General features: G+C 46.2%; 2 protein-coding genes across 6 annotated transcripts in view; one reads left to right on the forward strand and one right to left on the reverse strand.

Annotated features, from left to right (window-relative positions):
• LOC139993754 (uncharacterized) overlaps positions 1 to 11,909 on the forward strand; it is a 253,487-nt gene that overhangs the window by 220,988 nt on the left and 20,590 nt on the right. The gene's annotated exons all lie outside the window — the stretch shown is intronic.
• LOC139993750 (nucleolar protein 4-like) overlaps positions 1 to 11,909 on the reverse strand; it is a 94,764-nt gene that overhangs the window by 47,428 nt on the left and 35,427 nt on the right. The gene's annotated exons all lie outside the window — the stretch shown is intronic.

The raw sequence follows: 11,909 nt of genomic DNA on the forward strand, positions 1-11,909 counted from the left end.
AAGGCTGGAGTTGTGCGAACGGAGAAGTTCCAGATGAGAAAATTATTCCAAACTTTCCGTACCTAGATCTCGAAGAGTGGCCATTTAAACGAAATAAAACTCGTGACATTCGAGGTTTTTTCTTTATTCTACTTTGACAAATAGGCTGTCAAAAGATATTGGTCTACGCTAAAAGCCGAAGCGATAGCAACGTAAATCTAAACAACAAATAATATTCGATTTAACAAATTGCCAACGTGCTAGGAACTACGAGTATCATATTAATTTTTATTAGAACCGTGTCTCGACGTGATACGCAAAGATAGTTTCTACGCGAGCGAATAAAACGGCGAATGGCCTGGTTCTTAGTCGTCGGCAACCGGCAATCCCTTTTCGGAGCATCGACGACGTCGAAATCCGTCGTGCCCATCGAGGGAAACTTCTCTCCGCGCTCGTCGCAAGCGTCGAGGGGCCCCTCGAGCTGAACTCGCATGCGAGAGAAGCCAGAGCCCAAGCCTGCCAAGGGAATATTATACTTGACGATGACGCGTACGCTCCGCTCCGCGAGGAGGAGGCCTGTCTCGCCTCCGCGTCGGAGCAGAGGAACCTCCACGAAGAGGAACAGAGACGGAGACAGCGAGCTTTCGACAGAGACAAAACGAGCGGAAAGGGATAAGAGAGGGGAGGAAAATAGGAGTCTGAGAGTTTAAAGGAGGAAGAGAGACGAACCGAGAGGGCAACAGGGCTCGGGAGTAAAAAGAAGGAAGGCTAAAGAGACCGAGCAGTGGTGGCAAAAAGAAGAGAGCAAGGAGACCGTGGAGCGAGAAGGAGGAGGAGGGGACGATTGGGAAATGAGAAATTGAAATGAAAATTGAGAATGCGAAAACAGTTGGAGAGACAAGGGGCAAACAGAGCGAAAAATTGGCGCAATTAAGCAAAATGCAAGAAAACTTAAAAGGGAACAAAGCGAGAGGAGGGTAGCTCGCGGTTAAACTGAAGGATCAAGAAGAAGAAAAAAAACGGAACAAGAGTAGAGAACATAATAACGTAGAAAAAGTGGTTACCGTGTGTGGGCGTAGAACAAAAGAACGGCTGGAAACAGGAAGGAAAATATAGAATTTAAGGAAGGAAATGTACAAGCACGATAAAATTCGAATCTAGGAAACGAATTCTTTCCTATTTAGCTGTATGTTGATGATCGACCGCCGTCATATTTTCTTTTCCTACTTTCATCGCTAGATTCGAAAAGATGAATAAGAGAACCAACTAACTAAAACATAAAGAAAATTCCAATTAAATAAATGAGCGTCTCGGAATTTAATTCTAAGATAGGAATAAAAGATGAAAGCTAATAAAAAAGAAAAAAGAAAAAAACATAGAGTTTATTACATATAATATTTGATTCCACAGAGATCGGATAAGAAAACTAATTAACTAAAGCATAAAGAAAATTCCAATTAAATAAATGAGTATCTGAGAATTTAATTCTAAGATGAAAATAAAAGACGCAGGCTAATGAAAAAAAATAGAGTTTATTACATGTAACGTTTGATTCCGCGGAGATCGGTTAAGAAGAAATCTATCGTACTCTTTTCTTTAATGCCGAGCCATGTTGCAACGATAAAAACGATAAAAATGCAGGGAAAAGATGCGCAGGAAGGGAGGGAAAGTGAAAGAGAAAGAGAGAAAGAGTAGGAGATAGACGTAGCAAAGATTTAATCAGACGGGACTATTCGCATCAATCTTTTCGGTACGCGTAGATTCGAGCAAACGAAGGAATCGTTAGTTGAAAGCGGAACCGATGTCCCTTAAAAGTCGACGTCCAAGCAAGATCCACGGGTGGTCCCAGGGATATCGGAGAATTCCCGGTAGAAATCCGACGGCGAGAAAGTAAAATGTGTCCGTTGATAATCGCACCGTCGCTTATCGCTGGCAGCAAGGTATGCCAAGGACTTCCGGGGTAGCTTTAATCGATTCGAACGATTGAAGATATATACATAGGTATGCCGGTATGTCTGCGCTTTAGCACCGATGGCCATTGGGATCTAGGGAATTTTGACTAGCAATTCGGTCAAGTTCAACGCCGACGTTGCCATATAATACGAATGAAATTTTTGACAAATATCGTATAATAAACACAGTTATTTTAACAGTTATTTGTTTAAATAGCGTTTGGTTAAGTCATATTTTTATTAGTCGTTCCCATTACTTTTTCGTGATAAACTAATCGTTTTTCGTTAAAGCAACGAAATCGTTTTGTACGTGATTTGCAATGACTGAAATAATTAACACGTTTTACTTAAAATTCCGCTTCTGAAGAAGCGATATCAAATTACGAAAAAAAAAAAAAAAACAAAAAATTATCTTAAACGATCGTTCAAGCGTTGGTAAAACATTTTAATACAGACCCGCCTTATCGCAACCATAGATTGCGCAATTAAAAGCTACGCGAGAACCGCGTGTCACCCGGTATATACTGGCGCACTGAGTATGTAATTGCGAGGGTCCCCTCTTGCATTGACCCCGGTCCCGTCAGACGACTCGGCCGCAGAAATCTCAAAAGCTGATCATACAAGACATCCGGACGCATTTTTAGGCCGGCTTGGCCACGTGTTGTGTGCCGGTGCTTGACGAGCCGAGAAGCAAGCTGTCCTTGAGCCGGATGACCAAACACGGCCAGGCCGGTGACACGAGAGACCTCGAAAACGGGGAGATCGCGACACGATTGCGGTCCCGCCGTTGGCTGGAAACGTTCGCGGAGAGGAGAAAGCGAACGCTACCAGAGGTCAATTCTGCCTGTGCTTATCAGCGTTTGCCCTTTGCTTCGTGTTTCTCTCGGCCGGTGCTCGATAACGGAACGCGAGGCGTCGCGAACCAGCCTCGTAAATCGCCGCACGGATCTTTAGAGCGAGCGGTACTCGTCGCACAGATGAAGATGAATTTCAGCGAGCCGCGAGGCACGCGCTGCCGAGAGAAGCGTTCGCCAAAGGGAATATAAATACCGTGTGCCGGACTACGGAGCTGATTTCGAGTGACAAATGTTGCGCAGACCGTGTGGAGTGCGTATGAGCGTGTTTGCGTGTGGTTGCACGGCGTTGAGATATACCACCGAGGTTCGTGATCGATAGAGATACGAGTGAGAACGATCGAACATGGTAATTAGATGTAATTAGGAGAAAATGAAAGTACACACGTAGCTAGAAAGGACCGTTGGATCGTTGAATTCTGCTTTATGGATTTATTTACGTTGCATCAACCACGCATCACGGTTGTTAGCGATGATTACCGTGGAACGTCGAATTTCTAGTTAAATCGCAGTTACGAAACTTTTATTTCGAACGAATCTTTTCTTAAATTCAGCGGGGACGATATTGCTCGATGAAAGTCCGCAATAGGTATGGAATTAAATGCAGTCTGATCGCGCCCGTCCCACGATTAAAGTAGAATAAACAGCACCAAGTCAATTTGTATATCTTTCATCAGAATTCAGTATTTCTCCTCGAAACAATTCCAAGCAGGAAATCGTTAAAAAAAAAAAAAAAAAGAAAGAAGAAGATCAACAAGTTAATCCAAGTTTGATAGCCAAACATCGACGATCTTCAAGGGCCCCGCTTCCAGTCTTCCCGATTATCGGATTTTCTTTCTTTTTCTTTTAGGCTGCACCTTTCGTCGACCTGCCGGAGGAATACGTAAACGACAACGTTACCGAGATGACGGCAATTGAGACGAATAAAGTGCATTACAATTCGTTCTCGAACGAATCGAAAGCAACGATGTCGAAAGTTTTCTAAACTCTGCCAACGTTCGTATCGTACGTGTATTTGGATACGTGTGAAACGAAGGCCTCCGCTGCTCTAAGACAGACGAGGCATTGATCGTAATCGAAGAAAAGGTGAAAACCCGCTCCATCTTCGAGTTAACTCTACGAAACAACAAACCAGAACTAGTTGAACGATAAAACGACAGGAAGTACATCACGAGGATCATAAATATTAATTACACGTTTCTATAAGACGTTCGAATCTCGTGCAACGCTCCAGATACAAGCTGCACCTTATTACGTCGATCGAGCCAACAGCAAGACAGTCCATCAAGACTATCTTGGGAGGAAGCGTGTCAGCGAGAGGTCGACACGAGCACGCATCCGGCACGCTTGAATGATGAACAGCTCTCGATCAGACACAGCGAGGCGGCCCGTGTCTTCGATAATCGATCGGCCGGGGCCGAGTTTCGGGGCAACGGAATCGTCAAGATTGAGCCATCGGGGACACTCGGTTGGACAGGGAGCACAATGAGCGCGACTGTGCGCGCAACTCGATCGTCTCTCGCCGTCCAATCCATAAATCGAGAGCTACCTCCGTTTTGTACTTCGCTAATTGCCCTCGAGGGGAATCGGTTTCCCAGAGTCTAATAAAGAGCCGCTGTCTCTGTCCGTCTTTTACCTGGTCCGCATCGACGGCAACGGCGCGCGCGCGCACTCCACGAAAGAAAGAGAACGAGAGCCATCCTCCTCCCTTTCTCCACTCTTTTGCCAGCTCTTACCAGCTGCCGAGGTCTCGAGTTGATCGCGAATCTCCCGACAGAGCGAAAAAGCTGAAAGAAACGCGGCAGACGGAGCAAAAGAGCGAAAGAGGAAGAAGACGGTGGAGGGTCGGTCCCCGTTTTATTTTGGCACGCCGCGAGGAGAGAGGAGGATCCTTTTTATTTCTCCCGTAGCACTGGCAGCCACGCTCGCTATAAGGTATTCTATGATGGTTCGTCGGTTTCAACGGCGCCCCTGCTAAATGGAATACGACCGGAGACGGGTTGGCCAGAGAGAGCGAGAGAAAGAGAAAGAGAGAGAGAGAGGAAGAGGAGGGCCGTACAAGAAAGGAGGAACACCAACGGCGTGCAAGAAGAAGAAGAAACAGAAGAAGAGGAATACGACTACGACTACGACGACGACGACGACGACGACGACGACCAAGACGACGACGAAGAAGTAGAAGAAGCAGAAGAAGAAGAAGAAGAGGAGGAGGAGGAGGAGGAGGAGGAGGAGCTGCACGATGGGGGAGCCACGGTGTAACTCTCCTTCCTCCTTACCAGGCATCATCCTCTCTCAGCTAGACTCGGTCCTCTGCCGCCCCGCAGGACCACTCCTGCCCCCATTTCCCCTGGCATTGGGGGATTTTTTCGAGGGCTTGGCCAACGGAGCGAGAGAGAAAGCCGACTCGTAGTCGCCGGCCTGGCAAATGTTCTCGGCCGTACGTACCCACACACCTACGGGGCCTCGTCGTCGAGGTCGATACACGCGCTCCTCCACTTCGCTTCGCTCCGCTTCACTCGCTCCTGGGAGGACGCGTCGTACAGAGCGAGACAGCCTTAGGTGTATGTATACGCGCGAGAATCAGCCGTCGCGCCGAAATCGACTGACAACCGGTGCGACAAGGCCGACAGATAAGATAAGTCCTTCGCGAGGAGAACAGCTTCGAGAGCCTGCTATTCCTCGCGATCTTGTCTGGCTTATCGATCCGTTTCCATCGATTGCCTGCGCGAACGGTATTTTGATCGCTTTAGAACAGCTTATAGAGTTATCGGGAGCAGGAAGACGAGGCCTTTCGGATGAATTAGGTATGATTTTAACTTACGAGTCGTGCACGACCCTGCTGTAATGGGCTAAATTGAATAGTTGTTTTCCGTCGAATTTAATATATTATCGTACTTAGTACATTTTGCGCTCGAAGCTCGACGTACCGAAACGAAATCTTATTTAGCGTCCGATCAATCGAACTCGCCGAATCGATCTATTCCACTCGATGGATTACCGTGTTTGGTTATGCATACAGTTTGTCACTCTCACAAACGTAAATTTAATGCTTCGGAATAGCCTACGCTGCAACGAATCTTAAGGCACTCCTAGTTGCGAAACGTCGTTCCACGTGACTGTCGAAGCGATTTTTCTACGGTAACGTATACGTACAACGGTGCTCAACGCTGAAGAGTCTAACAACCATGGACTATCTGCCTGCTGCTTGTGCTTCAAATTCAATTGCCGCGGAGTTCAAGTATCGGAAACTGTTTCATACCATCCATTCTGCGTGCTTCGAGTTTTAAGTTGATCTTGTCACATAGAGGAAACCTCTTTCGATATTTACAATTCTGATTTTTAAATAATATCGTTAGGATACCTTGAAAAACACTAATAAGTATCCGCGTAAGAGTAGTTCGTGGCATTTTTGAATATATTTCGTTTATTCGTATCTTTACAGCCTTTGTCTTTTCTTCCTTCTCTTTTTCGTTCCGCTTCCTACTTATTCTTTTATTCGTCCCACGTTTTATCGCGTCACACGAATTACTAGACGACATTAATGGAAATTCTGACCGCAAATGCGTTAAAAATTTCACGGAAAGTAAAGAACTTCCATATGCACCACGAGGTGGAAAAGTATTTCAATAATACACATTCTTTCAGATAAATTCTGTATTCTGTTTTAACTATTTATAATCAGGATACTCTCGAACGATAAAACGCGTGTACACGCGAGTAACTTAGAAACTTCTGTGTACCTGATTCTGGCTGATTGCTAGGAAAATTTTTAACATCGTCGAAACCAACATCACCGGAGCAACAACAGCTTGACAGCGAGCCAAGAATCGAATCGGAACAAAATCCGAGTCACCGACCGAAAACAACGTCGGAAGTTCTGCTCGTTCGCGGTATCGCTCGTCGTGCTAATTCGTCAGCAACATAAAAGTCACCGTTACCAGTCGGTTGCAACCTGGTTGGTCATCCTAGCTCCATGCTGGCAACCTATTTCGAACAGCGACCGCCAGCGGCTCGAGAGACGGCGTTCCACGTGTCGTCCCCGGGAAATACGCTTATCTGCGAGTCATTCGGGCCCAGCGATGCTAAGCACATCTGCACGTCCGTGCACAGGCCACGTCGGCTTTCGTACTTACACGAGCAAAAGAGCGGGAAAAAGAGAGACGAGAGAAGAACACACGTAGTCAGAGGCTACAAAGCCAGCAAGAGAAGCCAAGAAAGTAGCGGCGAAGCATGGGGTGGGGGTCGTTGGGCGGTTGGGTCGAGGGGTTAGACGAAGAAGCTATGAGACGTTGGCTTTAGCGTCGGCGAAACGACAGAGAGAGAGAGAGAAACAGACAGACAAAGACAGAGAAACAGACAGGCAGACAGAGCAAGGGAGAATCGGTAGGAGAGAACTGCTGGAGTCGGATTGAGAAAGGAGGAGTAGATAGGGCGACGGAGGCGTGGGTCGAAGGGAGGGGGCGGGAAGAAGAGAGGCAGAAAGAACCAGAGACGCCAGAAGTGGGAGTCAAGAACCCTACAAGGAATTAAGAGCTTATTCGTAACAGGCACCGTGATGAAGATCCTATGGCTCGTGAAGCGGGGAATGGAAGGAGGAAAGTGCCTCGACTCTCCCACACCGGGGATCTTTGGAATACCAATCAACCGGCTAATACGTTCGCCAGTTTGCCCATGCGGGCGCCAAATTGCCTGGGACGAGAGGCCCTCCGCGTTCCAACTTTCGTCCCTCTGTTGCGAACGTCACAGGGTCCTGCCTCGTTCCAATCCACGAAGAGCGACCGACAGTGGAGAATTCGTAACGCGACCGGGGTCGAACGACCGGGTTTTGTTTTCAAGAGGCTACTGCGGTCAAAACCTTTTTCCACGAAATAGCTTAGGACGAGCGAAAGACCGAGGTGCGTGGGAGACGGTGTTGGTTAATGGAGCACGGGAATTTACGAAACTGTTCTCTGGAATATCGTTAAAACCGTGGACATTTACCGGCGGTTTAAACGGATAAACGTGTGTTTGCGAGAGCGGAGGTTTTTATCTGTTTTACTGAATCCCGAAGAGACGACGGCAGTTCGTCCCATTGCTGCGTGAAATTTCAGTAAGCGACTTTCACGCTACTTCATTATGCGTTTGAAAACGTTTGTCGAGCAGCCTCTAACTTCTCGTGGAAATTCTCGGGAATTTTTTCATTGCTCTTTAAATATTCCGTACAAAAGAATTCTTTCTTTTTATATTACGTCAACACAGACGATAGAGCATTTATACGATACTCCGAAACAATTGGAAGACTGTTCGATTTAGAAAACTATAAAATTCTCTCTATAGCATGATATTAAGCAGAAAACGATCGTTGGTCTGGCCGTAACAGCACTGTACTCGTTCTACTTAAATGTAGTCATTGATCGAACAAGGAAGCGTTTCATCAAAATTTCTTTTCAACATTATAAAAAATTCTAAGTCCGCTTTCACTACCAAATGATAAAAGAAGCACGATGTTCGAACGACAGACGCTTTTTCAGAAAACCGGTTTTACCCTATGAAAAATCACTATATATTACACCTTCTTGCCACTGTCCCATATCCTCGACTAATTTCTTCCCGCTTTCAGTCGTTTCTTTTATCACCACACCCTGCTCTCCATTTGCTTTCCTCCCACATCCTCGTCAACTGACTCCCTTACGATCTTCTTCTCCAGAATCAAAAACCAAGAACGTCGGAACGAGTCGCATAAAGCTTGGACTCCTTGCTACTCGAGCAAGAGTTCGTCATGGAGAGAAGGCGTGAAAAATGCTGCCATTTAGTCGCGATGCGTGGCAAAGAATCGTCGTATTCCTTTGAAAGCATTGTACCCCGCCGCGCCGTGACGCCGACTCGTTACAGGTCTTTGAAGCACCTCTTCACGCCAGAACGCGGTAAGAGTCGTATAAGCGGAGCGATCGCGGGGCAGTTTGCACACTGGACGATCAGCGTCGCGGCGCTATAACGGGCCGCCAAGTTACGACGAAGGCTTAAACTTTTACTGGTGCAGAAGCGTCAGCGTCTGGTCTTGTTTTTGCTCGTTCCGCGATTCACGAGAAACGGTGATACAGCTCGTCCGACGCTTTTTAAATCGGCATTGTCTCTCGTTCGTTCTCTACGGATTTTGTGAATGTTCTCGGAAAATCACGATTCTTCTCTAATGATTTTTAGCGAAGTTTCGTCTGATTCTGCAATAACGTACGAAAATATAATTATCCATATTGAAATAATTTCTTTCGTTTTTCTGTTCTGCTGTCCATATGGTATTAACGCGATTCTTACTCTTTCGCTGCTTGGACTTCGATGGGTTAAGAAACTTTAGCGTTGAAAAGTCGAAATAAACGCGACATCTCACTTACGAAATTCCAAAACGAGGACCGACAGCGTTCAACGAAGACGATATCTTGTTAAAGCAAGACGTATGGTATGGCATTTTTTTAAACAGGCTATAGAGAATCGCAGGGAAATGGATAAGAAACGAAAAGCAGTATCGCATCTAACACCAAGCATCGTCCGAAAAGGGAGTTATACGTCGCGATGGAGCACGATATTGGCTTGGGGCTTTAGTCCGTGGGGTGGCCAGGCTGGGCAAGCCTTAAAACGCCAGTGAGACTTTATAGGAGTTTATCCTTCCAGCGATGGGAGTGTTGTATAGGAATGAAGTCGTTGGGAATTTCTGGCCGTAGCCGTGGCCAACGAGGACGTGGAAAATGCCAAGGAACCGGAATTACGGTAGAACAAGGGTACTGACAAGATCGAACGACCTCTAGGACGAGGATATGTCAGGAAAGATGAAAGGACGTCGTTGAAGCGGATTCACACTGCACAGCTAAACGCCTGCGACTCTGATACACTTTTCCGAGAAGATTCGAGGATTAAGATTTCTCTTTGCAAACGTAACGATAGCAGGAATGTCGAACGTTGTTCGTCGAAAGTTCAGAAATTGGAAAATTTAGAAATTTGTTACGAAGCTCGAAGTCTTGGAAACTCGGCGATCTAAAGATCTAAGATTATGCAAATTAGAGAGTTTGAAAATATGCAAGAACTTGCGAGCTTGAAACTTTATTAATTCTATAGTAGCTGGTACTTTGACGTGTCAAATCTCGAGCTTGAACTTGAAACTTTTGAATCCTACGATAAATCCTGAAGTTCGGCATAGAGTTCGCGGATACGGCAGAGCAAAAACCACCAAGTTTCTTTATATTTTTAAATAACTAATCGTCGAGACTTTCAACCAAAATTTCATCGATCTCCGATCTCGAAAGAGAAGCTAGAAAACTTGAAATCAAAGGATTTCCTTGAAATCTGCCGCCGAATCCCGATCGATCCAGCACCTTTTACCGTTACCAAGCGAATTCACAGCTGGTATGGAATTCTTCTTTGACGAGAGGAGGCGAGGATGGCCTGCTAAAATTGCTGTGAACACCTGCGAAGTATTAGCATAGCTTGACTTATTAACAAGGCTAAGTAGCCGTCGAGAGAACCAGATGAAAGTTTCCATCTCGGAGAGACTTCGCGAGCTTTCCGGCGTTAAGTCATTGACGAGGCTGCAGCCGTTAGTAATGGAACCAGAACACCGTAACGAAGTCCCACACATTCCTGGTTTAACGAACCGTCTCGGTATATTCAAGGTCCCCTTCGTCAATCGCGCTGATCTCCTGGAGGTTGACGCGAACTCGTCAAATCGTTCGGTACACTCGAGACATCATCGTTTCGCGTAACTCGTTACACGACCACCGTCTTGCTGGATCGACTAATTCGTCGTTTCGATACGGAAAGAATTAGATTAACACCTATTATACTAAACGATCTGCTATTTCGTACGATACGTAGCGTGTGGACGAAGCTGATGTAGAAATTAGAAACTTTGGTTGAAAACGTAATTTACGATGTAGTTGAAATATAATCTGTACGCGCGAATTAAAGAGGCCAAGGAACTTGAGATAATTGATTCTAATTCAATCGAAAGTTATCCGCTATCGCTGCTTTCCTTTTTCCAAAGAATTCTACTTCGCTCAGGAAAAAGGCAAAGACGACGAACTATCTGCCAAGGTGATGTACCGAACGGCTGGTTTTGAGCGAAACTCGAACACGAGTCGCGTGATCTTTTTTCCACCGTTACTCCTTGACGCGTTCGCGGACCGCGTTTGTCAGTGCCGCAAGAAGCGACGCTTCGAGACGCGAGACGCGGGGCTGACAGGGCGGATCGAAGGGCCGCCACCGTTTCAGGGGAGACTCGGCAGCGAGAAAGAGAGTAACGAAGAGGGGAAGCGAGCGAAAAATGGAAGGGTAGGCGAGGGTGGTACACACGCGTGCACGACCAAAACTCAATGAACTGCTATCGATTAGTTGCTCATTTTATTCCTCGTTCGCGTTCGTGCGGCTGACTCGTTAAACGCTCCGACCCCTTCCCTCTTCGCCTCTGGCCGTCCCGTCGTCGCTTCTCGTCGTTCGCGTTTTTTTTTCCCCGCAGGGGTAGAGAACCGAGTCACGAGGGTAGTGGGTCACGGCGCGGCTTTTTTTTTCCCCGCCAAACGACAAAACGGAGAAAGCAGGTCGCGCGGGATGCTTTACGGTGTCCTCCGCTATTACATAGGCTCCTCTCTTCGGTAGCTTGACCAGCACGCGCTGCGGTAAGAACGTGATTTTCTAAATAGCTGGGCCTGGATAACGGGCCCCCGGTGCTCGGTTCTGATCTGGCGGTGAGCGGAATCGCGTGCATTTGTTCCACGATGTAGAACGATGGTTAGGGTTTGCGATCGAGTTTCTTTGCAGATTTGAAAATGATCGGCGACGTAAGTGGGGAAAAAATATATAGCTTACCAGGTACAGTGTACCTAACAAATAAATAAATTTAAGTAGTTTTGCTCGAATCGATGAAGGTGAATGCTGGAAGTTTATAGCGTTCCAGTGCCAAAATGAACAAACCAGATTTTATGTTACTTCTGACAATTACGTCATTTACTGCTTTAGCTTCTCGATTATTAAACGCGTTACTCCCATTTTCATATTTCCAACCAAGTAATTTCGTCGTAAATTGGAAACTGGTATGAACACAATTTATAGAAGTTTTTATAGCAGATGCGTAAACCTATTACCACTTGCATATAGTAGA

Source organism: Bombus fervidus, chromosome 13 (assembly GCF_041682495.2).
Source record: "Bombus fervidus isolate BK054 chromosome 13, iyBomFerv1, whole genome shotgun sequence".
NCBI classification, from domain to species: Eukaryota; Metazoa; Arthropoda; class Insecta; order Hymenoptera; family Apidae; genus Bombus; species Bombus fervidus.